Raw genomic sequence first — 26,869 nt, 5'->3', positions numbered from 1 at the left:
TATTTTAATTGTTTTTTGGATAGGAACTAATTCTTGTACCAACAAGTAAATGTTCCATTCAGATACACAATGGAACTAAGCTATCTTATATTATTGTAGCCCTACATTTGTCCGTCCTCTTCATATTACTATTTTATTTTTTAAGGAACTTCAACTAATTGCATCATCATCTTGATTAATAATTGAAGACCTTTGAGAATACACAAAGGCACGCTACAAGGATTTATTATTTAACAGCCGACCATGGATCAAGGCATATTACCAAAATCTTCACTTATGAAAGTAATATGGATATAGTCATATTTGAAGAATAATGTAAAATCTTATCATATGAAAACTTTGGGCTGTTTTAAGAGCACATTTTCTAACTACAATTTACGAAAATAGTGATTTTAAAAACCAAATAAAAGATCTTGAAATCAAATTATACTCTTTCTAAGAAAGAGCGAGTTAAGGTCATATACAATCTATTTCGCCATTGTTGCCTAACATTTTTTTGGATCATTGTTCAACATATATTTCACAAAGATCAAACTTCCCAATGGATTGTTTAACTTCATTGTTCGCAGATAATTCAAAGCCCATAGTTATCACTATTAAGCAAATGTACTCTATATATTTTTAAAAAATTACGAAAAAATTTAAACAAATTTTAGAAATTTCATCTATTAAAAAAATGTTTATACCTATTCTTTTTTTCTTCCTTTTTTGAGAAACAGTTTAATACCTATTCAAATGTTAACTACCCTTCCAATCAAAAAAAAAATTTGTTAACTACCTTAACCGACCCCACTAAGAAAGAGGAATAACCAATCAGCTAAAGAGCTATGCTTTGTTGCCACTCGCCCCCCCTCCGCGTATGTCTCTCTCACCCACTCCCAGTGAGTAGAAACCCACCGACTCTGATCTTATCCCAAAATTGAAACCCTTTTTCACTCACTCAGCATGAAGCGGCAGAGGATAGAAACGAAGGTGAGGGAGAGGAGAGATGGTCAAAGAATTGAAAGAGCGGAGAGCGCAGAAAGGAGAAATGTGAGAAGTGAGACTTGCCTATCAGCTGTTCGACAAAATACCCAAACTAACACTAATGACGACAAAGACATAATTAGCAATCTACCGGACTGTCTCCTCACCCACATCCTCTCCTTTCTCCCAACCCGAGACTCTGTTGCAACAAGCATTTTGTCAAGCAGGTGGAGGCATCTCTGGACTCTCGTCCCAGTTCTTCACTTGAGCCAGATAAGACTTGTAAAAAGATGGCGTGAGGAAAAGAATGAAAAATTCAAGTTTGTGGTGGCTAGAATCATGGCTCTTCGAAACGCCATTTCCAACCCCATCCCCCCTGCACAAATTGTGCATTGATTGGTATAAAAATTGTCTTCCTTTCTATGTCGACACATGGCTCCGTGCCCCCAATATGCGTGATTTGTAAGAGCTTGATCTCCACCTATGTACTTCTCCTCATCATCCTGTGGAGTTGCTATGTACTCTCTACTTTTCTACCTCCATTAGTGGTTCTGAAATTGGTGGCTGATATTTATCTCAATCCTCCTCCTACTTTTGTTCTCCCTTATCTCAGGATTCTACTACTACATTGTGTTACATTTGCAAACCGCGACTCTCTCTCCTCCATCCTGCCCGGTTCTTCTAGATTTGACCCTCCATGTACATGAAAAATACTTGAAAATTTTGAACAAGTTCAATGTCGTTGTACTTGTAGGTACGCTGAAAAGATTACATTTATGTTGCAATGTTCAGCCTTCGTCGAAGTACAGATTCCAGATAAACAACCCAGCAATCGAGTACTTTTTTATTCTGCGGTTATGTGAACGGGGATGATGTATTGGAAAACCTCCCAAACGTGGTTGAATCTGTTGTTCAAATTGAGGATTTTGATCAGAGTAACGATTATGCAAAGAGAGTATGGGACTTTGTGGGAAAACTCTGTAATGTTATATCCATGGAATTGAGCATAATTACCGCACAGATCCTCTGCCATGGTTCTATTCATGAAAATATTCCCACATTTCATTATTTTCCCTCCTTGAAGTTTTGTGGCAGCATTTGGTTTGAGTGGTATGCATGGCATGCAGTACAACTCTTGCTTTGTCAGGCTCCAAAGCTGCAAACACTTATCATTGAACATTCAATTACCCTTGGCTCTAATCATACTAAACCTAACCCTTTCTTGGAGGAGCCACTCGATGTTCCTGAATGTATGTCACCACACCTTACTACTTGTCTTTATAAAGGATTTGGGGGGGTATGAGATCGAGATGGACTTGTTAGACAAATCCTGAAGGCAGCAAGAGTACTACAGACAATTAAAATCACCATTTACAGTATTATAAACTTAAAGAACAGGCCTCATTTTCACAAGGAATTGAGCAAGTTTCACAGCACTCTCAAAATTGTCAAATTGCATTTGACGAAGGATATTTCGAATAATGTGGTATGTTGGTTCATTCCTCTTGGATATTGCATGTCACTTGCTTTGCTGTAATATTTTGTGGTATGGCTATATGCCTATAAGCGCATGTGATTAGGTCCATGTTTGCTTAATTCATTTGCTATTTTTGCCATGTCGAGTTTATTCCTATGGTACTGGGAAGAATGCTTGAAGATTTAATTTGCATTTGGAATCTCCTTCAGTTATGCTAGTTTTTAGTAAGCATGTTTTTAATTTGGGAATTTTCCCCTTGATATAGGAAAAAAAAAAAGGAATTTCTAGATTGAAAGCTTACACAGTGAATTGCACAGAAAGCAACGGTAAGACAACCTAAGGAAAAAGGCTGCTGCTTTTTTACAGTACTTAGGCAGAGGATAAAAAGATATGATGCACAACTTTTCTTCTTTGATGAATATACAATGGATACCTTTTCATCCTTTTAACAACTACATATTATCAATGTTTTTCAACCTAGTCTGCAAGTTACATGACTACAAGTCTAAAATATATTTAAGGAGTCTGGAATTAAATTCTCAAGGAAAAGTGGAGGGGATTAGGAAGGAGAAAAAGGAAAATCATGGCATCTTTGTGGCTGAATGTAAATGAAACTTCATAAGTTTCTTGAACTATTGCAACCCATACTTAAGCTTGCTATTGGGCTTTTACTAAATTCCAATGACTTTTGTGTTTACATGTTTATGAGGAGACATAAAAGCCTCTTGTGACAATCTCAACTTTTATTAGTTTAAAATTGTCATTTAGGTCATTCTACATAGATTGCATGCTAGCTATGAAACCATTCAATGTTAGAGATATTTTGGACATAAGCCATACAGTAAATGGAAAATGGATATAAGGGTTGAAGGGTAGGATATGCTGTTGAGATTTTGAATTGTATGAAAAATGATGGGTATGATTCTGATTCAAAGATTTTTTCTTTGATATTGAAAACTTTGTTTCAACATTAGTGTTTGTGTGGTTTTGAGGCAATGGGGTTTGTGGTAGAATGAAAAAAGTTTGCTTTTTTGTCCTGGGATAATATATTATTCTAATGTGATAAGGGTTTTGGTGAAAGAAAGGAAGGGTTTTGATGCTTAGGAGGTTTTGAATCAGATGAAAGTAGATGGGATTAAGCCTGACATTGTTTGTTATTCTATGGATTTGAAAGGGGTTACTGTGGAAGGGGATTTGGGAAAGCAGACGAGGTGTTTGATGAATTGCTTGTGTTGGGTTTGGTTCCAGGTGTTTATAGTTTTAATGTGTATAATTATGGTTTGTGTGAGGAGAATTGTGTGGAAGCTGGGATTAAGATGATGGTCAATGGAGTAGTTGGGGTGCAAGCCCAATGTGATTACTTGTATTACAATATCGGATGCATTGTGTAAGGTTGGGGAGTTGAGTAGGATAAGGGAGCTTGTTAGGGACATGATAGACAAGGGTGTTGAATTCAACTTTTTGACATATAGGATTATGCTGAAAGGTTTTGTTGGTGAAGTATGGAAGTTGTATTTTGTCTGAAATGTTGGATAAGTTTTTCTGTCCTTGATGTGAGACAATAGTTGGTTTGTGTCAAAGAGGATTGGTTTGTAAAGCAATGGAATTGATGCAGAAAATAATTGTAAAGAATGTTGCTCCCGTGGCTATGGCCCGGGAAGCCTTGCTCCTTAGCTTAGGATCTAAACTTAGCTTTTCAGAGACTGTTTTGGCTGGTTGTAAACTCACCCAGTTAGATTACTGGAACAGTAGCCTTGAATTGGTGAAAGGTGAAGCTACCACAAACTCATCAATTTAGGTTGCTGGAACAGTAACCTTAATTTGGTGAATGGTGAATCCTATATGAACTCACCAATTCATATGTTTTTTCTCTTTTCTTTTATTTTTTTGGTGATTCAATTCTTTTTCTTTTTGGTGTAAAGGAACCATAATAGCACTAAATTAAACATCAGTGCAAAAAAGTCTGGGGTAAGTCACACCCCATGTAACAGCCTCAAGGTGTCTTCTAACAAAATTAGGGAGCTATATGGCAGCCTTATTTTGCAAGATCTGCCCAATAATTTCTCTCCCTGTGTGAGTGGCACAAATGTTTTGAGTCCAGCTGACTAAGGTAACTGCAGGCAGCAAAAATGTGGTTCAAACTAATTAGGCTGCTGTTCACCTTTACTGAGGGATCTACTTGTATTAGGTCATAGGTGATTTGAGAACAAGTTTCATGTTAAATATTTTAATAAAATCACTTTCCTCCCTTTCATGTAAGTGTAGCCTGTCTTCACTTTCTGTTCTTATCATCCATGTCCTCTTTGAATTAAGATAAATGGAACTTTTCAGTTATAAACTATATGATATGTGTTGATTGTCTCTCTAGACTTCAAATTATTTGCTTTTTGATCTTTCATTAAAACGTTTCGATAAAGACCTTACCTATATAGATGTCTATTTGCTTTATGTTTTGGGTATCTATTGTTTGTGAACTCTAATATTTTATTTGTAAAAAGATTTTACCTCTATAGATGTCTAGTTTGAGATTCTGCTAAGCACTGGTGAGACGGTTGTTGTGTTTCTGGAGTATTTGTCATCACATTGAAGAATCCAAAATTCCAAATACCTTCTAATTTTCTCTGACTGTCCAATCATATGTTGGAGTCAGTTTGCTGCAGATTTTTTATATGACAAGGTAAGTTGGAATTGTTATCCAGGCTGCATATAAGGCGGAATCTAAACCCATATAGTTTGTTAATCCAGACCAATGCTTATAATTCTTGAAGGTTATTGAATCACAAAGCTGTTTTGTGTATCAATTGTATTATGGTGACAATGTGATTCTTGAGTTTCTTGCTCCATTAGGACCCACGTGAGTACTACCAAACTTCTTATACAGCTTTTGGGTTTTTTCCTGGGACGGAATTACTTGTTTTCTTTTATGTGGCTTGTTTCATGTCTCCGTCTTCTTCCTGTTTCTTTGTTCTTTCAGTCCCCCAGCAAAAGAGGAATGCTTACCAATCCTAATTGCTAACAGCGTGTAATACAAGACTGACATTTCTGTGGTAAACTGCTTTTCTTTTTCTTTTACTTTATTAATTAATGTAATGGTAAAGTCCATAGAAGTAGACATAATTTGCATCCAATTCTCGCTTTGATATAATCACAATGCGAATTTTCAATCTTTTGGAGTACTATTTTCATGTTATCCAATTTAAGATTGTCGGTTAATGACAATCACAAAGTATAAGTGCTTTTAATGATTTGCTCACTTTTTCAAACTGTGTCGGAGAATATTATTTCCCGAAAAAGGAAAATAATCAAAATATCACTTTTCCAATGAAATAATTGAAGGTGAGCATCCTAAGAGCACAGTTGTCATACACTCATACTTTAAAAAAAAAATTAATTAAACAATGAGAAACTATTTTACGAGTAAAAAAAAGTGTTACATATAAGTAACATTCATTACATAATATATATACTTTCTGGTAGAAAAATAAAAAAGGTGGTTTATACATTGCCATATTTCAATTGTAAAGTGTTTGCTTGGGGATTGGGATAGGTGTGCATGCCACAATTTCTAGATTAAAAGCCTACATGGTGAATTGCACAGAAAACAAGTGCAGTTTACGGCAAAGACAGCAATATTGAGAAAAAAGCAAGCTGCTTTTGGACAGCACTTTGGCAAAGGATAAAAAGATCCAATGGACACCTTTTCTTCCTTGATGAATACAATGCAAACCTTTTCAGCCTTTTAACAACAAGGTATTATCAATGTTTTTCAACCCTAGTCTGCAAGTTACTGCATGCTTCAAAAGTGTAAACGTTTCGTAAACCTAATGACAGTGGTTAAGATGTAATGACAGTAGTAAAGATGTATTAATAATGGTTTATATATATATATATTGAAAAATGCATATTACAGCTCATAATTGAATATTTAATCTTAAACTTGTGCTCTTAGAGTATTCGTTAACATGATCCAAGTTTTAAACATATTTTATCATGATTATTTTGGAATTAAATTCTCAAGGAAAAGAGGAGGGGATTAGGAAGGGGGAAAATAAAAATTTTGCTTCTAGCTGTGGCTAAATGTAAATGAAAATGAAGTTTAGAAGTTTCTTTAAACCTTATGCTTTTTATTGGGTTTTATTAAATTCAAACGACTTAAGCTTTTTATTGGGTTTTACTAAATTCAAACGACTGAATTGTATTTTACATGTATGATGAGAAGATATAAGCTTCTTGTGAGAAATTGCAGATGGATCAATATGAATTTAGATTAAAAAAGTGTCATTTAGGTAATTCTATATTGATTGCATGTTATGGAACCACTCAATGTTAGAGATGTTTTGTACATAAGCCATATAGTAAATGGACAATGATCTCTCAACTTGAAATAAATCTATTCTATAGAGAGACTCACACTCACAAAATTAACCAAAGGGAGAGAGAGTGGAGAGGGAAGAGTTAAAACTCTATAAAGTTTTGTATTTCTCTTCAACTCTTCCTTAGAATTTGACAGATGAATGGTAATATACTGTATACCACCCAAAAACTTCCGCTACATTTATTTTCTAACCCTTACATTCATAAAATTCCAGACATAACTGATAAACCCTCACATACATTCACCACAACCTTCTAACAGTAGCTACTGTCATGTCATTTATGACATCATGATCATAAATATTTATTAGACACAAGAAAAAAAAATTAACTGAAAAATAGATTCTCTCCATAAAATTTTAATGGTGAATGTCATCTATCTCCTGTATGGTGGGGAATAAAAGGAAGAAGTAACAAAGGAAAACAACATAAAGTAGCATAAGAGATCATATTGCAAACATAAGCAATCTTAGCTGAAAGTTGCTTCTACCAACATCAAAATAAAAAACATCATGAGTGGATAAATAAGAAATTACAGATGGATCAGAAAGCAGGCAGGTGTGGTGTACAAATAGATTGATCACTGTCACTCGAACGTGGATGAGAAGGACTAGCGAAAAGGATAGAATAGAGACGTATGGTGGCAATCTTTCACTGTCTCCTGGGTGGTGGTACCAAATTGCCTATTCATGATACTCATCAATCACTTTTCTCTCGGAAAAAAACATGCATTAGTTTGCTAGATATACATCTTATAGCAGCAGATTATATGACTCCATAAAATAAATAAAAAAGGTGACAAAAACAATGCAGGCCAACTAAAACAGAAGCCAAAAAAAAGATGAAAAACAATGAGGAAGATAGTAACTTTTACCTTCCATAATCTGTTGGATCTCCAGGAAAAATTACTGATTTTTTTTATCAATCATCCTGATCGTAGCTGGATATCAATTTGATACCACTGTTGTAATGATTCCACCCTATATATATTCAAGCAAGGGCAAAGTTCCCCTCCAAATTGGTTTGGTGGAACATGATTTCAAACCTATATATGACAATTCAAATAACCATTTATGTAAGTTTATAGACAGAATAAAATCTCACAATACTTTCACAACACTCTTATTTTGAGTTGTGGTAAGACCTGATATAATCTCTTTAAATTTTAATTTCAATTTAACCTATGGCAGTTTAACAACTCAGCCTGTTGTAAAAATATCATGAAATTTTAGTTATATTACTTATTTAATTAATTATGTATCTTGTTTAAATGATTTAATGAGTATGTAATTTAATAGAAGTGGATGATTTTACAAATTTTCAGTTGGAGAAAGGCTTCTCCAAATTGATTGGGGTGCTTCAAGCAAAAGGAAATCCTTTTAATGTTACTTTTTTGTTCAATAAAATTACTGTCTTTAGGCTTTACCTCCTTTTTCCTCACTTGGGCTACTTTGCTGTCAATATTACGATGACATAAATACTGTCAGCGTTCCATGTAAAACTGATATTCAACTTATATTGGTTAGATTTCACGAGTTTTCACTCCTTTGAAAGCCATTGTGCGGCCAATATTGAGAATCTATTAGAAGAGAAATGGCAGTGCATGGTTCTTGTAGATTAGACCTAGTGTTTTCTTCGAATTGTTGTGTGAATTTATAAAGGAAACAAGAAAAGGAAAAGGGCACAGAGAGAGAGAGAGAGAGAGAGAGAGAGAGAGACCGTATAAAGAAACCGTATGTACAACATATATGTATGTCATATTTCCATTTGGTATGTATGCAATAGGAAATGAATAAGCTAAAAATAAAATTCAAATAATGCATAATTATCAGGAAACGTAGTAAACAAATACCGAGTGACAGAAAACAGTTTTTTTTTTGTGTGCGCCTATTTTTTGTGTTTATTTAATCAATTTCGTTCTATCTTAGATAAACCACAAAAGAGAGAGAGAGAGAGAGAGAGAGGGGGGGGGGGGGGGAAGAGAGAGATATTATTATCAAAATCAAACTTTACTGCTAGCTAGATGGTCAATATTCCTAGATAAAATTCTTTAATGATGACACCAATCTTATTCTTCAGTCAATGGTTATCCACTATTGACCTTGAAGAAGCACACATTCATATTTAAGATATTTTCTATATACTATTATATAATCTTCACCATATTCTTGAAATGCTTTACCAAGAAATTGAAAAACTTATATGAATACAGCTTTAACAAATTATTACTAGAACAAAAGAATATATATATGATGATGATCGAATTTTCAATACGGTAGTGAGCTATGATGATCATGAAAACTCACCTGAACTTAGAGCTCCTCTAATTTGAATCAGCTCAGCAATTCCTCAACGATGATTTCTGGGCTCTCAGACTCCAACAAATTAACATAAGGTGTAGTGGTCATGATGGGGAAGAGGGGCACATGAAGAACTAACTCACTGGAGCTACCATTAAAACCCACTGTAATAACTCCAGCAACATATATAGGTCTACATCATGTATATGTTATAGTGTGTACATACATACAAGTGTGCGTGTGAGCATGAGTTAGTAATGCACGTGCCCTGCTTCTCCATCTTGCTCAACAACACCTTTCCTCGTGACACAAAACTATGAGCTATAGCTAAGTTTCTCAGACAAAAACTAAGCTTTGAGAGAAGGGCCTCAAAAATGGTGAGTTTGAGACACCCATCTGCAAATTTCTGTGCTCTTAGCCCACTCATTTATAACAAAAGAGGCAAAATCATGAGTTGTGTTTTGAAGGGTGGGTATGGTGCTAGAAGTGAAGGGCTGAGTTGGGTGTGGACCCCATTAGTTTGCAACCCAAGACAACTTGTCACAAGCAATAGGAGCTTCCAAAATCCACACACCCCCCTCACTATGCAAACAAATTTATAAGGGGGTACCCTACCATGTGTATTTTTAAATTAGGAAAATTTAAAATTGTCTCTTTTATGTTGGTAGTGGTACCACCTGAGCACTTCACTAATGCAGGTCTGTTGTTCATTAAGATAATAAGTTTAGTGATGCAAAACATTTCAAATTTTAATGGGAATATTATGTAAAAAAAAGTCTTAAGTTTATGCCATCTTGTAGATTAGGTCAAGGTTTTTTTTTTTTTTTTTTTTTTTTTTAAACTGTATATCAATTAAAGTTTTAAATTTTATAAAATCATTTCAATGTGAAGCCTTTGTCTATCTTTGTTATTCATTTCAATTATTCTGTGTGGAAACAAAGTAGATAAAAAGTAAAAAACCATAAACTATTCATTAAATCTTATGTTTTACCTTGGGCTTGCGCATAATCAATTTGGAACCAATTGAACAAAGAGGGCTGGGAGAGAAAGTTGCGGTTAGAGAAAGAAAGCTTAACTTAGTGAAAAAGTGATTGCAAGAAAACTGAACCTAGTTTTGCAGGTCAAACACAAAGTTTTATCAACGGTTTCCCTTTTTGCTTTGCTCCATATATTACTACCTTGAATAATAGAAATAGACCGGGCAATTAAAATTGAAACGGTTTTATAAGTTTGAAACTTTAGTTGACAAAATTAAAATATATAACCTAATTTAAAATGTGGTATAGATGTTGGGTCGTTTATACAATTTTCTTTAAAAAATATATATAATTGTTGAAATTATATATTATTATTAAATAAAAAGTGATGTTATTAATGCAAGAGGTGGAAAATAGTATTTTAAAACCATCATCATTTTCTTCACTATATGGTATCTTAGGGGTTGTTCGGATTTCATGTTTTCATAACTCATAACTCTGTTTTCATCACCTATAACTCAAAAATGGTGGGACCCATGACTAAGAGGCTTGTTTGGATTTTGTTTCCAATTATTGTTTCCATCACTTAATTCTCTGATTTTTTAAGTTATGAGTTATGAAAACTGAAAACACATTTTAGGTGTTTTTAGTTTCCAAAATTCTAATTTTAATGGCATTTTCATAATTAAACACACATATATGGAACCCACTGTCAGTGCCTTGTCAAGTCCGGCTCTCCTTTTCACGATTTCCACTTTGCCTAGCCACCACCAAGAAAAAAACTAACTACCACTGCCATCCAGCAAACTCATCTCACCACTGGCCAACAACCACCATTACAACCACAATAGCCACCACCATGCCACCTGCCAGCAACCACCATTGCCAAACCCACCACCAACAACAGCCACAAGAAACAATCACCACAAGAACCACCAAGAGGAAAAAAAAAATCACCACCAACAACCACCAAGAGAAAAAAAAAAAAACCGCCAAAAATCACCACCAACAACCACAATCACGGAAACAGCTACCACAAGAACCACCAAGAGAAAAACAAAAAACAAAAAAACAAAACAAAATAAAGAAACCCACCACGCTGACTCGCCGACAACCACGCCACCACATCCAACAGAAAACCCAAGCCGCTGATTAGCAAACCCAAGCCGCCAATTAGCACCACTTGATTACGCCGCCAGATCCACCCAACCCACGCCAGCCCATGCCCACGCTGCTACCCAACCCAATTCAGCCCACGCCCATGCTAGGGAAAAAAAAAAAAAAAAACCCCACCGTGAGAAATGTTTGGAATTTGAGAGTGAGAAAACAAAAAATGGAAGTGAAAATAGATGAAGACTGGTGGAGAAGAAGGCTAATCTGCTTGTGAGATTGTGAGCTCCAGCGCCTAATGAAGAAGAAGGCTGAGAGCTTATGAGCTTAGTGGTAGAGAGTGTAGGATGAAGAGAGAGAGTAACAGGGGTTTAGGGGAAATGAGAAAAGAGGAAAAGATAGGGATGAAAATCTTCCACGAGTAACAAAACAGCTTTTCTCTGACCAAGTGACAGGTATAGGGCCCACAAACAGTTGAAAAATATTGAGTGATAACAAAATGAGTGATGGTGTCAAACGGGTGGAGTGTAGAGAGTTGGGGTATTTTAAATGATGAATAATGAGTGATAAGTGACGAAAATTAAATGAAGAGTGATAAGTGATGAAAAAAAAATCCAAACAGGCCTTAGTCACATATTCTATTGAAACTAAAGTATAATATTCTAATATCAGCAAAAAAAGAGAGTATAATATTCTAAATAATATACCATGTAAAGATGAAGCCTATATATATATTTGATCTTTGAGGAAGTCTATACTTTATAGAGCACTATTTTTTTTTTTGCTATGAGTCTATATAGTAGAGTCTAGAACTAATAATACCCGGCATAATCATAAAGTACAATTAAGTACACGATCCAACTAGATATATACAATATCAATTCAGACCCATGAATCCCTGACCACTTAATATCCGTTGAAGAAACTTTTTTAGCATGCACTATTGGAAACTTTTCTAGAACCCAAGGACTCTAGTCCATACTTTAATATTACAAAAAAATTACTATTACTTACCAAAGAGGAAAACTTGTCATTGTCATCACTCGTCACTGTTGATGCATAAAACAAATTGGTATTAAATTTTGGAGAATGTTAACCCAGCAGGTTAAGTGCAGAAAACACACAAAAAATTTGTCAAAAAAAGTATACAAAAAATAAATCTCAAATAGTACCTACAAAATTGAAAAATTGATATGAATTGAAAAAAAGACAAAAATTATGTCAGGAAAAAGTAAAAAATTTTACACGGTACTCGTTAACACATCTCTTAAATTTAAGATCTAAATTATAGGCTCCATTTATTGCAATAACTGCCAAATTTGTTGAGTTTGGCATCTTAATTAGTGCCATGGACGGTATGGCAAAATTCCTTTGCAAATAGACCTATACACAACACTTTTCAAAATACATTTTATAATCATTTAAGATGATAATATGTTAAGGGTTCAATTAATGTGCTAAAGGCACACATTAAGTCATCTATTTTTGAAAACATTTTCTCCCAAATTGAAAAAATATTGACAATTTTTTCAATTTTCAAGAAAATGTTTCTATAAATAGATGGCTTAATGTGTAAGTTTTAGTAACTGTGAAAATCAATAATAACTGTGTAATTTTAATACCACAAATTAAGTTATGATATTTGTCACATAAATTAGGTTAATTTCACATAAATTCATAACGTTTTCACATAAACATAAAAGTAAGATAATTGTAACTTTTTTTTTCAAGAATAAAACTCAAATTTTTTATTTAATAACTAGTCTCTGAGCACACGCGTGAGCGTGTGCTCAGAGGCTCTTCTATTTTTTGGGTAAGGGTTAATTTAGAACATCCATTATAATTTTGGATCACTACATTTTCTAATAACAAAAAAAAAAAAAAAAAAAACTAGGGGTGTGATGAGTATTATGTGTAGTGAAATAATTTTTCATCACCCCTAGGTTTTTTTTGTTATTGAAAAATGTAGTGATCCAAAATTATAATGGATGCTCTAAATTAACCCTTACCCAAAAAAGAAGAGTCTCTAAGCACTCGCGTGAGCGCATGCTCAGAGACTAGTTATTTTATAACCAATATTCTGTTGTAATGCACATTGAAAAACATAAAAGTAAAAGTTTGGGTTGATTTCCAACCAAATATAGTGAGCAAATCAAGTATGTAAAGCATTATCTTTCAAACACTCAGATTTACTACAAAAATCAAGAGAAAATGTAATGACCTAATGGACCAATCGGAAGCAAGAGCAACTGAAGTTAGTTTTTTTCATTAATGTTTAGACAATTTTTCATACCTTTGTATAATGTCATCAATGAACAAAAGCAACAATTAAACGCAAAAAGTTGTAACTTTTTAAAATTTCTAAGTTCTAACCACAAAATACAAATTTAATCTCAAAGATAGCTTGATAATTATTGGTGGCTTTCACACTTGGTGGTTTAGAATCTTGTTTGGTGCTTAATTTACTATCTACTTAAAGGAAATTGAATTATTTCAACACAACACCTACGATGTTCAACGATTTCTCTTTAGAATCGCGTCTATCATTCTTTAAACCTTTAAAGCTTCCATAAGAATGATTTGAGATTTTTAAATTTTTTTGAGAAGCTTGAGATTATTAAAGTGAACTGCAAACAATGATGTGACTTGAAAATAGTAGATTATAATTTACTAAATGCTTAATTTTCTAACTACTTTAATTTTTTTTCACCTACAATGCTTGGTGGTTTCTTCTCTATCATAGGATTTGTCCTCTTTGAAAGAAAGCTTGATAACTGCCGAACCTTCACGACAGAAAGAAAGCTTGAAAAATTAAAATCTTTCTATTTTCCCACGTTTCCATCCTCTCACCATTTTTTATCCTCTCACTTTTTTACCCCCCACCCCCCACCCCAACTAAACGAACCCAGAAGTTCACATGAGGAAATTCCTAGTGGATTTATTGATTACTAAGCCAAAAGAATTGTTGGTCCTATAATCCTATTAAGGGTCAATGTAACATAAAATCTGCTAAAACAATAGGATAATTAAACAAGAATTGATCGAATATGATTGTATAAACAGCAAAAATAGTCCATAAAAAAAAAAACCAATAAAAATAGACAAAAGTGAAATTTCAAGTAAAAGTTAGATGTCAAATTTCAAACTGAAAACTATTACAACCTTTGATGACATATTTTATTCACAATTATAATCATTGTAACAGATTCACATACTTCTTGTAGTTTAGAATTCTGTCATTAAATTTTACAGAAGAAACCAATTGAGGCAAGCCTTAATTTTTTTCTTTAAAATCACGTCTACCCTCTATTTCTCTCGTAGACCTCAAACACTTGGAAGTCTTTTGTTTCACTTTCACCCACATGGAGCTTGGCATCAAAAATCCAAATTAAAAACTAAGGTAATCATCATAAATTCATTTAATTTAACAATAAAACCCCAAAAGCTAATCACCTACCAAATACAATAATTCCTACAAATCAAAAGCATTTGAGCCAAAATTCCAAACTAAGAACACTTTGAACTGCATTGACAGTACATTTTCATAATTGCATTATTCAAATGTAGCAAACTGCCACACAAGAAACCCATCTTAATACCAATCCCATGAACTTGTTCTCCTTCTCTGGCATCAAACAGTGCATCAAGCACCCTAGTCAAGCTAAACTCATTCAGCTCCAAACAAAAAACATATTGATTTCACATAGCCGAGGAGCCAAAATGATCTATCATTTTACACAATAGAAATTCTTCAGCAGCTACAAAAAAAGATGGTGACAAGTTCATGGATCTTCGTAAGGTTTAGTTCGTGGAAACTATTTGGAAACACTCAGGTTGCAAATCAAAAAATTGAAAACTGAAGAAAGAAGAGAGGACGGGTTACTCATAACTGGATAATAAGAAGTGGGGGAGTTTAATTTCCATTATTGGTTTTAATTCAAAAATTTTGGTAGTTGCCGTCACTGTTTTTAGAACCGGACCAGACCGGGAGGTCGGACCGTGAAAACCGAAAACCGAGATGAAAACTGGTTTTTTAAGCATAAAGAACCGTATTTTTAGTTAATTCCGTGAATCCCTAAAACCGGGGTTGGACTGCACAAACCGGTCAAGAACCGTGCGGTCCAACCCCTTAGCAATATTTTTATTTTTATTTTATAAAAACAACTTAACACAATTTATTCTACTTAATTAAATTATCCATCTCTTACAAGGAATAAAAAAAATTATAATTAAAATCCTTTAAAGATATTCAACTTTACTTCAAAAATTAATCATAAATTTTAATGTTTTTATGGTTATTATTTTATTTTATTAACTTTCTTATTTAATTATTAAATATATGCTTGAAAATCATTAAATTTCTCTTACATATATAGATATTAGTCAATTTTGCTAGTTTTATAAATTTAATATCTATATTTAGGTTTTAATTAATTATTAAATTAATTATGACAACATTACGATTCGATCCCGGTTCAACCTCGGATCGACATCAAAAACTTTGAACTTCTCCCTTTTACGGTTCAATGAACGGTCCGGGTTTCAAAACGTTGGTTGCGGTTAGGGAGGACATGAAGTACGCAAATGTGTTATTAGAATTCAAATGGGAGAAGTTTACTTTCACACAAAAGAAAAAAAAAAAAAAGTAGTAATTTTTTTTTTAAAGTTAATAATTTGAATCCATTATAATTTGAAATTATTTAATTTTTTTTATAACTATTTTTTTTTTCTAGATAAACATTAGGTGTTTTTTTTAAGGAAAAAAAACAGCAGCAACATGAGTTGTTTAACTTATTTTTCTATTTTAAAAAAAAAATAAACATTTAATTATTTTGAAGAAATAGGTTAGTGGAAAAGTGTTCCTATTTTGTAGGCAATATTTTAGTGCAAGTTAGAAATGTATTTTTATCAGATTATCATTTTGTAGGAGTATTTTGAAACAAAAAAAATCTCGTTCAAATAGAGGAAGTCTCTTAAATAATAATATAGATAAAAAAATTTTACCAATTAAACTAATTAGAACCAATTATAAATAATTTTGATTTAATTTTTGTTACTAAAATTTTTTATAATAATTTGTCCATTCACTAATGGTAGAAAATATAGTGATTGTACTTTGTACGTGTATATATCACGGGCATCTTGATCCCTCTTATTCAACAGCCTAGTATGTGTTAGCCCTGTTCATATTCTTGCGGTATTAGATGGTCTAGGTTTATGCAAACTTCAAGCTAGTGCAACTGTACAAGGCCGTACAAACTGATGTAGCATATGATTCTCAAGAGAGTTCCATAGTGTCCGTTGGATCTTTTTATCATTATCAGTGAAAGTGAAAAAGGAAAAACCAAAGGGAATATATAATATAAAATATATTTTTGCATATATCGGGATTTGTATCATAAGTACATAACCACTGAGGAATTGACAGGTTACGAATCCTACAACCATGAACCTGTCGCCTGTGGCACAAGATTGTCAAAAAAAAAACTGGTTCTCATTTCCCAACTGTCCTTATTATTCATGAATGGCTGCTCGTACAGAACATGCATGTTAATGTGTCTTAATCATAAATGTTGTTGTCTGAAATTTTACGACAATTTTATTTTTATTTTTTTTCCCTATACAAATATGCTGAATAGAAGAAGACAAAGATGAAGAGGTGAAAGAAGTTAATCCCTTTAAGATGAAGTTCTGCCCACTAAGAATTTAGCTTTCATTTTTTTTTTTTCAATTTCTTAAATTAAAACAAGTTAAATGTGATTCGGTTAATAACATGTTATACTCATTTTTAGTTGAGGGTCTTGGTACGTTTTACTTTTATTAAATTTGCATATTACTTTAATTTAAAGTAAAGTGTACCGTTTTAAACATGATTTATGATGAATGGATGTTCATTATAAATATTAACATTAGAGAAAATCTCATATCTCATTTTTTCTAAAGATAAGATTAAGAGTAACATATCCCATCAAGAGTTGTCTTGAAAAATAAGAGCATGAATATGAAAACCTATATAGGGCCATGTGCTCTATGTGTGTATGCACGTGCATGTGTCGTTCGTAGCTTATTCAGATTTAGCATATGTGTTGGTTGTGTTCCTCAAAATCTTACGCTACGAACTATGTTATTAAACTTTGGAGCTTTAGTAAGAGATAGATCAAATTGTTGGTGTGTGTGTGTTTTCTTGTATTGGACCCAAGTTCTCTTTTACTGGAGAAGTCACAAGGCACTTTATCATATTGTTACGTAATTTCTATGATTATGAGCCTCGAATTTTTAATTTGATATGAGTTAATAAAATTGGAATACCGTAAAATGAAATCATTAATTCACAATCTTCAGTCATAAAAGCATTGCTGAGAACTAAAAAAAGTTGAATTAATTTTACTCTTTTACGTCCACAAGCATTTTAAACCACCCTAAGTGTAACTTAGACTTTCCCTCAACGTCTAATCAGGGGAAAATGCCATTCTTTCAACAATTTCCTAACAAGAGTTAAAGTTTACTTGGATTGGATGCTTCAAATATATATATATATATATATATATATATATTTGCAGCAAGGTCCCTAGGAGAGCAGTGGGGCATACAAAGCACAAGCTAGGAGCTAGGTGTCCAAGGTTTTGTGGCTCATGCATTTTCTTGTAGCTTTTGATTCTTTCTTCACCTTCATATATTGTTGTTCAAGAGAGTGATGCGTAAGGTTTTAAGAACTTCATGATTGTATTGATTGTCGTTTTTACTAGACCCACTTCCCCTATGTCTCTTTCCAACTCCACTTCCCTTTGTGGAGGTCATAGATGCTTCTCTTGTCTTAAAATAAGGAGAGAGTAAAAAGAATCTTTTCAATTCTTATCCTTTCAGTCACAAATTTTGTTTCTTGAAAAAAAAAAAAAAAAGGAAAACTCCAAGGTATGAGGTCATTGTGAAATTTCTTGTATAGATCCCTTTGTTAATTATGCAAAGGATTAATTAGTGTTCACTAAATTAAGCCAATTAAGTAATTGCAATTTAAATTAGCAAATCACAACCAAGCAAATTCCAAATAAAAGTAAAATAATAAACAATACATACACATATTTGGTAACAAAGTGAAAAACCAATAAAGAAGAAAAACAAAACAAAACCAAAAATACAAAAACAATTTCGAGAATAAGCTAGCCCAATTAAAGAAATTCACTATAGGAAGAGAAATTACAATCTATTTCAAACTTTTGACCCTAGACACTACCAAGTAGTTAAACTTACTAATGTGACCCATAATACCTTCAGAACTTCTGAACTCTTTGTACATGTACCCCTTCATGAACAACTTGTCCAAGTTTATAACTAGAACATCTAATTGACTCGAAGGAACCTCCTTGAAGATTTAAATACTGTTGAAATTCACTAGATTGAATAGTTCTGTGACTTCAACTATTGATCACCTAGGCAGCAATACTATTGTGAAAATTCACTTCTTGAACTCAAGGGTTGATTGAACTCTAGGTTTAGATTCTCTCTATAAATTGCACGACTGTGACCTCTCAAACCTTGTGAAGACTTGTTAATAAAGTGTTCTTTAACATATTGTGCATGTCGGACATGAAAACTTAGGCAACCGACGTCAATAAAATATCCAATTTCAATTGATTGAGAAGCAATCGAAAGGCAGTTGAAATCTTGATTGAAAGTTTTCTTTGAGCTACATCTTGTACCTTTAATTTTGGACATTTGGCAATACTATGCAGACTCGATACTTATTACAATATCATGAAATTTATCAATCATTTATCAATCTAAAACATAACACATTGATTTAAAAAACAACTTTATTTGCACTTATTGTAAGATAATTAGAGATTGTTTAATTTCCTATGATTATTGGTCAGGATATAGGGGATGGCCAGGTATAAGAAATTAATAATCAAAAGAAAATATCATTGAAAGAAAAAAAAATTCATTTGATTACCTTGTACCAATTAGGTCTTATGAGGAGAAGAGTAATAAATTCAAAAAGTGTTGATTGGTTTGTTTGGATAAAGGAATTTAATGATAAGCATTTGAATTTCAGTTTTCAATTTAAGTGACTTGAAGAAAGTAAGAAATGATAGAGTCTTTGTGGTGTTGATCCCTCTCCCATCAACACCTTCCTGAAGTCTTTGTAGGTAGCTGTAAGGTTGCATGTCTCTACTCAGGTATCACCTCCACATTAATGCGGCCAGAGAGTTAGCTGCAGAGCATTCAATGTAGTAGTAACAAATTTTTCCTAGATATTTCCTAGCATTCCTTTATCTTATTCCCTTTTAATGCTTATCCTTACCAGTATGATCTTCTGGTGTGTTGTTCTTGATGAAATGTCGGACCTTTGACCCCTACTCTGCTTAGCCGAGGAGGTATTTCTTCTCGGACTACACTCCCAATCCTTTATGATCAGGCATTTTCCATAGCTTACTAATTTGTACGTCCTCGTTAATTTTCACATGTCCTTGGACAACTTAATGTCCTCAGACACAGCCCACGGCCCAATATCCTTTTCTGAGTCTTTTATCCCTACAATTATTATTATTATTATTATTATTATTAATGTTGCTTATGAAACTCATGTGAAGTCTTGTTATTTAAAAAACATAAAGTAGAAACAATAGCTTGTAATAACAAACTAAAACAAAGGAACACTTTTTCTCAAAAAAAAAAAAAAAAAAAAACAAAGGAACGCAAATCTGCTTTCAGCCATTGCAAAATTAAAATGAAGAAATTAATAGAGAAACAATTTGCACAAGTTTAATGAAAATAATATTATCTATATGATACTTGAAAGATTATTATAGAAAATTTTAGGCAATATTTTTTTTGCTCTATTAAAATTCAGATGATTTTAAACTATGGTCTATAAAATTTTAGAAGTACAACCCAAAAATATGGGTATTACATTTGATAAATGATCACAACCCAAAAATAAAAGTAAAATTTTGATTACTTAAAATTCTAATTTTAAAATTTCTTTTTGATTATTGAATTAGATGTACCAAAGACCAAACATAGGAACTTTTAATTAGAGAGACAAATACTTACAAAAATGGAGTCACATCCATATTGGAAAAAGCATACAATCTAATGAACCAAAAATCATGCCGATCAATTGATGGAGTCAATCTTGCACAAAAGTATTATAAAGCCTGAGTTATGGTAGTCTATAAACAAAACATCAAACACGTGATGAGCAAATCACCATATGACCTTAATGTTTAAACTATAAAGATTGAAAATTCAAATGATAAATTAAGAAAGTGCATTGCTAACAAAAAGAAAGTGACACTAACCTTTTGCATTTGCCTTTATATTTGTTGGGCATTTGCCTATTCCCATAGCGTAGGGTCATTTCTTGGAGGCTCATAAAAAACACCCATATCAATATCACAATATGCATTACATGTCAGTAAAACTATCAATGTTCATATTTTAATAGTATAACTTAAAAGGAGAGAGGAAAACAATTAAATTTGATAAAATGGTACCTGCAATAATGTTTAAGACAACATCATATATTGTAATCCTCGTCTACTTTGGTAAAAGAATGGTAGTCCTATACTGGAGAGACAAAGACAAAAACTCTTACAATCTTGAATATTGTTCAACCTGGATTTAAAGGGTAATTTTTAATTTTAAAAAAATAATTGATTAGACTAGATAAATAATCAAGAGAACAAAAAAAAAAAAAAAAAACTTTAAATAAAAAATTAAATCACATCAACCAAAACTAGAGTTCTAAAGAATACAAAAATTTATCAATCTAAAGCAGAGATGCAAGAAAAATAAAAAAATCAACCAAAAAATTGAGCGAAAGAGAGAGATAACCTCTTTTTTGTGAGGGAAAACTATGCAACGAATGGAAGAAAGAATGACAAATTTATAGTAAAATAGTGTGAATAAGAAGAGACAAAATAAGGGAAGATGAAGGAAAAAATGCAGAGTCGTATTAAACTAGAGAGTAGTGAGGAGATGAAAAGGTAAGGAAGGGAGAAAGTGTAAATATTAAAAAAAAAATCAAATGTTAAAAACAATTATAGAAAAATTAAAAAGAAATAAAATAATGACGTGGAAGATGATGTGGCTCAACAAGAGCGTAGCAATAATAAATGCTACGCTTCAGCTTTTAGATATAAATATATATATATATATATATATATATATGTGTGTGTGTGTGTGTGTGTGTGTGTGTGTGTGTGTGTGGATTTGAGGTGACTATTACAAATGTTTTTCTTTGAGTAAAATCTCTCTAAAATTTACATCATCAAAGACTAACATATGTTTTTTCACATCCTTAAATTCAAACTCAACCTATAATAATTTTGTTAGGCAGACAATTGCACTTTAATTGAATAGAAGAATGTGACAAATCAATGGGCGTGTACGTAGAAGAAAAAAAAAAAAAAACCAATGTGTTAGGAAAAAGGAAATATAAGTAGTCATGCATCGCCCTTCTTCCTCTATCCTCCCCTAACACAAACACAAAGAAAGTTTTAACAATATCTAAAATGTTTTAAGATAGTTATTGAAACAACTGCTTTAGGGTTGTTAAAGGGACAAAGTTGACATAAGAACAATTTTGTATATAACGCCTCCTTAGTAAATGCACTAATAACATGTGTTTATTATTTAGGCAACAATGAATAGTTAAAATTTATATACTCTAAAACACCTAATAATTCCAAACCATAATATTCAATGTACTGATTGGTGATCAAGTGTATGAAACTCAACGAAAGAAAGTAGGGGTGTTTATCAAAAACAAAAGAAGGTAGGGTTTTAGCCATCTCCATCAAATTGGTGCATGATAGGCCAAAAATGTATTGACTCATTGTGATGAATTAACCAAGTGAATTAATTAGGTTCAATTACATACAATAAGCGTGGCAGCACAAACAAATCACCAATTAACTAAATATGCAGCAAAAATTAAATGATACGGTGATTTGTTTACGAATGGGGAAAACCTACACGACAAAAACCCCACCGGATGATTTTAAGGTCATCACTCCCGAGAATCCACTATTGTCAAAACAAGCAGTTATAAGTAAAGGAATCTCAGTACCTTATACCAACCTACAGTTGAACCATTACCCCAATACCCAATTGAACTTGTTCTGTAGTGACAATCTCTCTTTATATTGCACGGCTCCCAGTACGTGACTAACCAATAGATGCGCAGATTTCATTACGCGACTTTATCACCAATTTGAGAAGAATGTTGGCTGCAAAGTTCTTCTATTCATCAACTGATGAAGATCACGAAATTTCTTGGTTACAAAACCCTACGGTGTACAAACAAAGTAGCTTCTTCAAGAACTAGGGCAAACTAGGTTTTCGGTCACACTTAAGAAATTATACTCTTGTGCAATTATGCTCTTGGTTGTGCCACCTGATACGGCCCTTAAAATAATCCTTATATATTTTTAGGGTTGTGAGAAAAGAAAGCTCAAACATATATTTAAAGATTGGACGAAAATCAGAACTGAAAAATCTGTTTTTCATAAACCTCGACAGATACCCTATCTGTCGAGCAGCTGTTGAGCCTCGGGCTTAAACAGCTCTTTTAAACCTCAATAGATGTTAGTTGTTGAGCTAGCTGTTGAGCTAGATGTCGAGCTTTAATGAACAACACTTCTTCACTTGTTTTTTGGACAAACTTGCATGGTTTTAACACTTAAACTTGAAACATTGTTTCTTGAAGTATTAAACACATCCTAGATCTACCACATTATAAGTAAAGTGCGTTTTGTCAAATGATTAATCAATACATAAAATGTTGACATTTAACATCCAATCACATATGTCCTAACAGTGCATGTGTAGAAATTTTGGCAAGACATGACACCAATCAATAAGAAGATTTTGGAATCTTAAAGGGGCCCCTATAGTTGATGCTTTAATGATTTTGGCTTGTATTGTGAAAGACAATTGTAATTTCATCTTAGTTTTAATGAACTCCCTAGTTACCAAAAAAGCAATATTGAAAGATCTAGAGTTAATGATACAGTACCGTTGCCTCTTTTAGTATTTCTTGACAAATCTTGTTGCCATGGTAACAATAACATCTGTATGATAGAGATGATAACTGCAGTAAAAGTTGTAAAGATTGAATTTGATTAACACAACAACTTTATATTTGATCAACCTTGGAGTATTATTATATTATCCCAATAACTTTATATTTTGATTGTTTTGTTGAGCTATATACTTGTTTCATGAATTTTGTTTTTAGATTACATGATATCAAGAAAATTAAGAAAATTTATTCTCTCTATTGACATTATATTTTAAACCACATTAATCAAGATAACATTCTCACATACTAAAATATTAATGTCTAAATATTTATTTTAATAAAATTTAAATACCCATGGCCATATGCATTTTTTTTAAAATGTGAATTTAGAGTGTCGAAAAATTGAAAGAGTGAAAAATATGTGAGCTTAAATATCTAGCTCCAAAGACCTTGCCAAGTATTAAGATATACAACTCCTATGTGCCCATTTTATTCTAATTGTTTCCCTAATATGACTGCTTTTCCTAGCATCCTTTCTTTCAGAATATATATTTTCAAAATTATGAATTAAAAAAAAAATTAAGCTATGGGGTTTCACTCTCATATATCTTGGTAAGACCATACTTAAAACAATAATAGGTATGATACCTAAAACAATAATAGGTATGATAAAAAATATAAATATTTCATACATCTCTTACAAGGTAATGACCCATCTGTGGGGGGGGGGGGTAAAAATTCTTAAAGACACGTTTGGGCCTTGGGCCTGGTTAGTTGGTATAAGTTTATTCAATCAGAGTCTTTTGGGCCCACAGGTTAGTCCACACTATAATGGTCCGAGGAGTAGTCCGAGGTGGAGTATCTCCTCGGACAGGCCCAGTAAAGGCCATGGGACTTGCTAAAGGGCTTAGAGACTGAATTCTAGAAAGTCTGTTGGGTAAAGGCATGATCCAAGCACCCGTTAGAAGCAGACACATGGGAGAAATATCTGAGGAAAAAGCTGCTACCACTGCATTAAAGACCCTGCATCTACCTCCCTGGCCGCTTTAATGGAGAAATGACCTCTGAACAGTAGTATTCAGCCTTCCAGCTATTATTTGAAGACTTTAAGAAGGTGGTGGATGGGACAAGTATCTGAGAAAAAGATCTGTGTTACACGTGGATGAAATAGGGAAAAAGAAGAAGGATATAAGAAGGCGAGAAAGAAAAGAAAAATGGGGCTCTTTTTTTTGGAAACTAAAAATTGTAATCTTTGGCTTAGAGAAAGAAAGGCTATACAAATTGTCTTCGGCTTACGTCTGAGGAGGGTTTTTTTGTCACATTCATCTATTACTTGCATAGACCGCAGCATTCTAGCCTGTTTATCAACTTTTCAATATCCCTAACCTAGGTTTCAAACTCATACTCTACAAATTTCATTGTATAAGGCTCTTTGGGCCTGAGCCCATCACTCGTTTTGGGTCCGGGTACAAATTGTGCACTTACAATTGGCACCGTCTCTGGGAAATCGAGTGTTGAAAGGAATTGAAACGTGATGGCAGGCTTAGGTTCGCGTCATGCAAAATCTTAGGGGTCCCAGCGCAAAGATCATTTTGAGCGTCTCGAGCGTCAGAGGGATCGAGAGGGAAGTATGCATACACCACACCCTGATGCAAGCCACTCACGTGGTGGGAGCAGGGCCACTCATGAGGATGACGCTGAGGCCATGCAGAGGGAGATTGACCACCTCAAGAAAAAGCTACGCCGTGTCAGATGAAGGTGGGCTTCACCTCCGTCTAATCCTTCCTCTGGGGGGTCACGGGGAAGCAGTTACAGTCCAAGGTCTAGGATTCCCCCTAGCAAAACCTCCTCTTACGAGAAGGATGAGCTTCCAAGTCGTAGGAATAAGAAGTTTCCCTCCAGGGGCCTGGGGAACGATGCTATGAGTCGAGCGTTGCACCAACTCTCCAAGTCCCCCTTCTCATGCAGGATCGAGAAGGGAAGGCTTCCACGGCGGTTCACTCAGCCTACCTTCACCATCTATAATGACAGGATAGACCCAGTCGAACACGTGAGCCACTTTAATCAGAGGATAGCGGTACATTCTCAGAACGAAGCCTTGATGTGCAAAGTCTTTCACTCTAGCCTGGGACCTGTTGCTATGAGATGGTTTAACGGACTAAAGTCGGGGTCTGTCGATTCTTTCATGGAACTCACCAGGGCATTCGCATCTCGATTCATTACATGCAGCAGATTCTCTCGGCCTTTGAACTCATTGTAATCTATGGCCATGAGGAAGGGTGAGACTTTGAAAGCAAATTCTGACAGGTACTGAGAAATGTTTAATGAAATCGATAGAGATTTTGATGAAGTGGCGATTAACACTTTCAAAGTGGGCCTCCCAACTGATCATGATTTAAGGAAATCTCTAACCAAAAAACCCGTGCAAAGTGTACGTCGCCTCATGGATCGCATCGATGAGTACAAAAGAGTTGAGGAAGATTAACAACAAGGTAAGGGTAAGGTGAAGGTTATCTCGCAGGAGAGAAAGGATTTCAAGTCGGACAAGTACCATAACAATAATCCGAGGAGAAATTTCTCTGGGCAATCTGGTTCAGCCAATCCTCAAGTAGTTAATACCGTATTCCGAGAACCAGTGCATCAACTGCTGGAGAAAGTCCGTAAGGAACCCTACTTCAAGTGGCCCAGTAAGATGGCGAGGGACCCTACGAAACGGAATCAGAACCTCTTTTGCCAGTATCATCAGGATGTGGGTCATACCACCGAGAATTGCCGGACCCTTTGGAACCATTTAGAGCAGCTTGTTAGCGAGGAAAAATTGAAGCAACACCTGTATCAACCCAACGGACAAGGAAATCGTTTGGGTTCAAATAATCAGAAGAACAACTCATCTCGGCCGCCCTTGGGAACGATTAATGTCATCTTCGCTGCACTGAGCAGGACCGGTTCCTGTCCCACAAGAGTGATGGCGATGTCACATTCCCAGGCCGAGGAGTTGAGCTCGAGGCCGAAGAGGATCAAAGGGAGTACGCCTATTTTGGGATTCTCCAATGAAGATAAGGTTGGGACTATTCAACCACACGACGATGCCCTGGTGGTCACATTGAGGATAGGGAATTATGACGTCAAGAGGGTGATGGTCGATCAAGGTAGCGGTGCGGATATCATGTACTCTGACTTATTCAAGGGGCTTAAGTTAGGGCTGGAGGATCTCACTCCCTATGACTCACCATTGATAAGTTTTGAAGGGAAGGCTGTTATACCAAAGGGACAGATTCGATTGCTCCTACAGTCTAGCTTGGAAATGGTCGATGTGGATTTCATTGTGGTTGACGCATATTCTCCATACACGACCATCCTCGCCAGGCCTTGGCTGCATGCTTTGGGTGCTATCTCCTCGACTTTGCATGTTAAGGTAAAATTTCCCTCGGGTGGATTCATTAAAGAAATTCTTGGTAGCCAATCGGTAGCAAGGCAATGCATATCGGCCGCAGTACTGCATCAAGCCAAATCAGAGTCCTCGACCTCGGCTGTGGAAGACTTATAGCAATTAACAACTCTGGATGTGCCCGGTGCGGTGACAGCAGAGGAGGCCATGTGTGAAGATTTGGAAAGATTTCTTATAACTGATGACCCT

General features: G+C 34.2%; 1 long non-coding RNA gene and 1 pseudogene across 1 annotated transcript; one reads left to right on the top strand and one right to left on the bottom strand.

Annotated features, from left to right (window-relative positions):
* Positions 1-825: 825 nt before the first annotated feature.
* On the top strand, positions 826-6,723 carry LOC142610407 (putative FBD-associated F-box protein At3g50710; annotated as a pseudogene).
* A 421-nt stretch (positions 6,724-7,144) lies between these two features.
* On the bottom strand, positions 7,145-9,668 carry LOC142610408 (uncharacterized). The gene is made up of 2 exons (XR_012839824.1): positions 9,124-9,668; positions 7,145-7,862 (listed from the first exon to the last, which is right to left on the bottom strand). It is a non-coding gene; the product is annotated as an uncharacterized LOC142610408 (long non-coding RNA).
* Positions 9,669-26,869: the final 17,201 nt, after the last annotated feature.

This window comes from Castanea sativa, chromosome 9 (assembly GCF_040712315.1).
Source record: "Castanea sativa cultivar Marrone di Chiusa Pesio chromosome 9, ASM4071231v1".
Lineage (NCBI taxonomy): Eukaryota > Viridiplantae > Streptophyta > Magnoliopsida > Fagales > Fagaceae > Castanea > Castanea sativa.
Note: the sequence above shows the minus strand (reverse complement) of the source record. Positions and strands in the feature narration are given on the sequence as shown.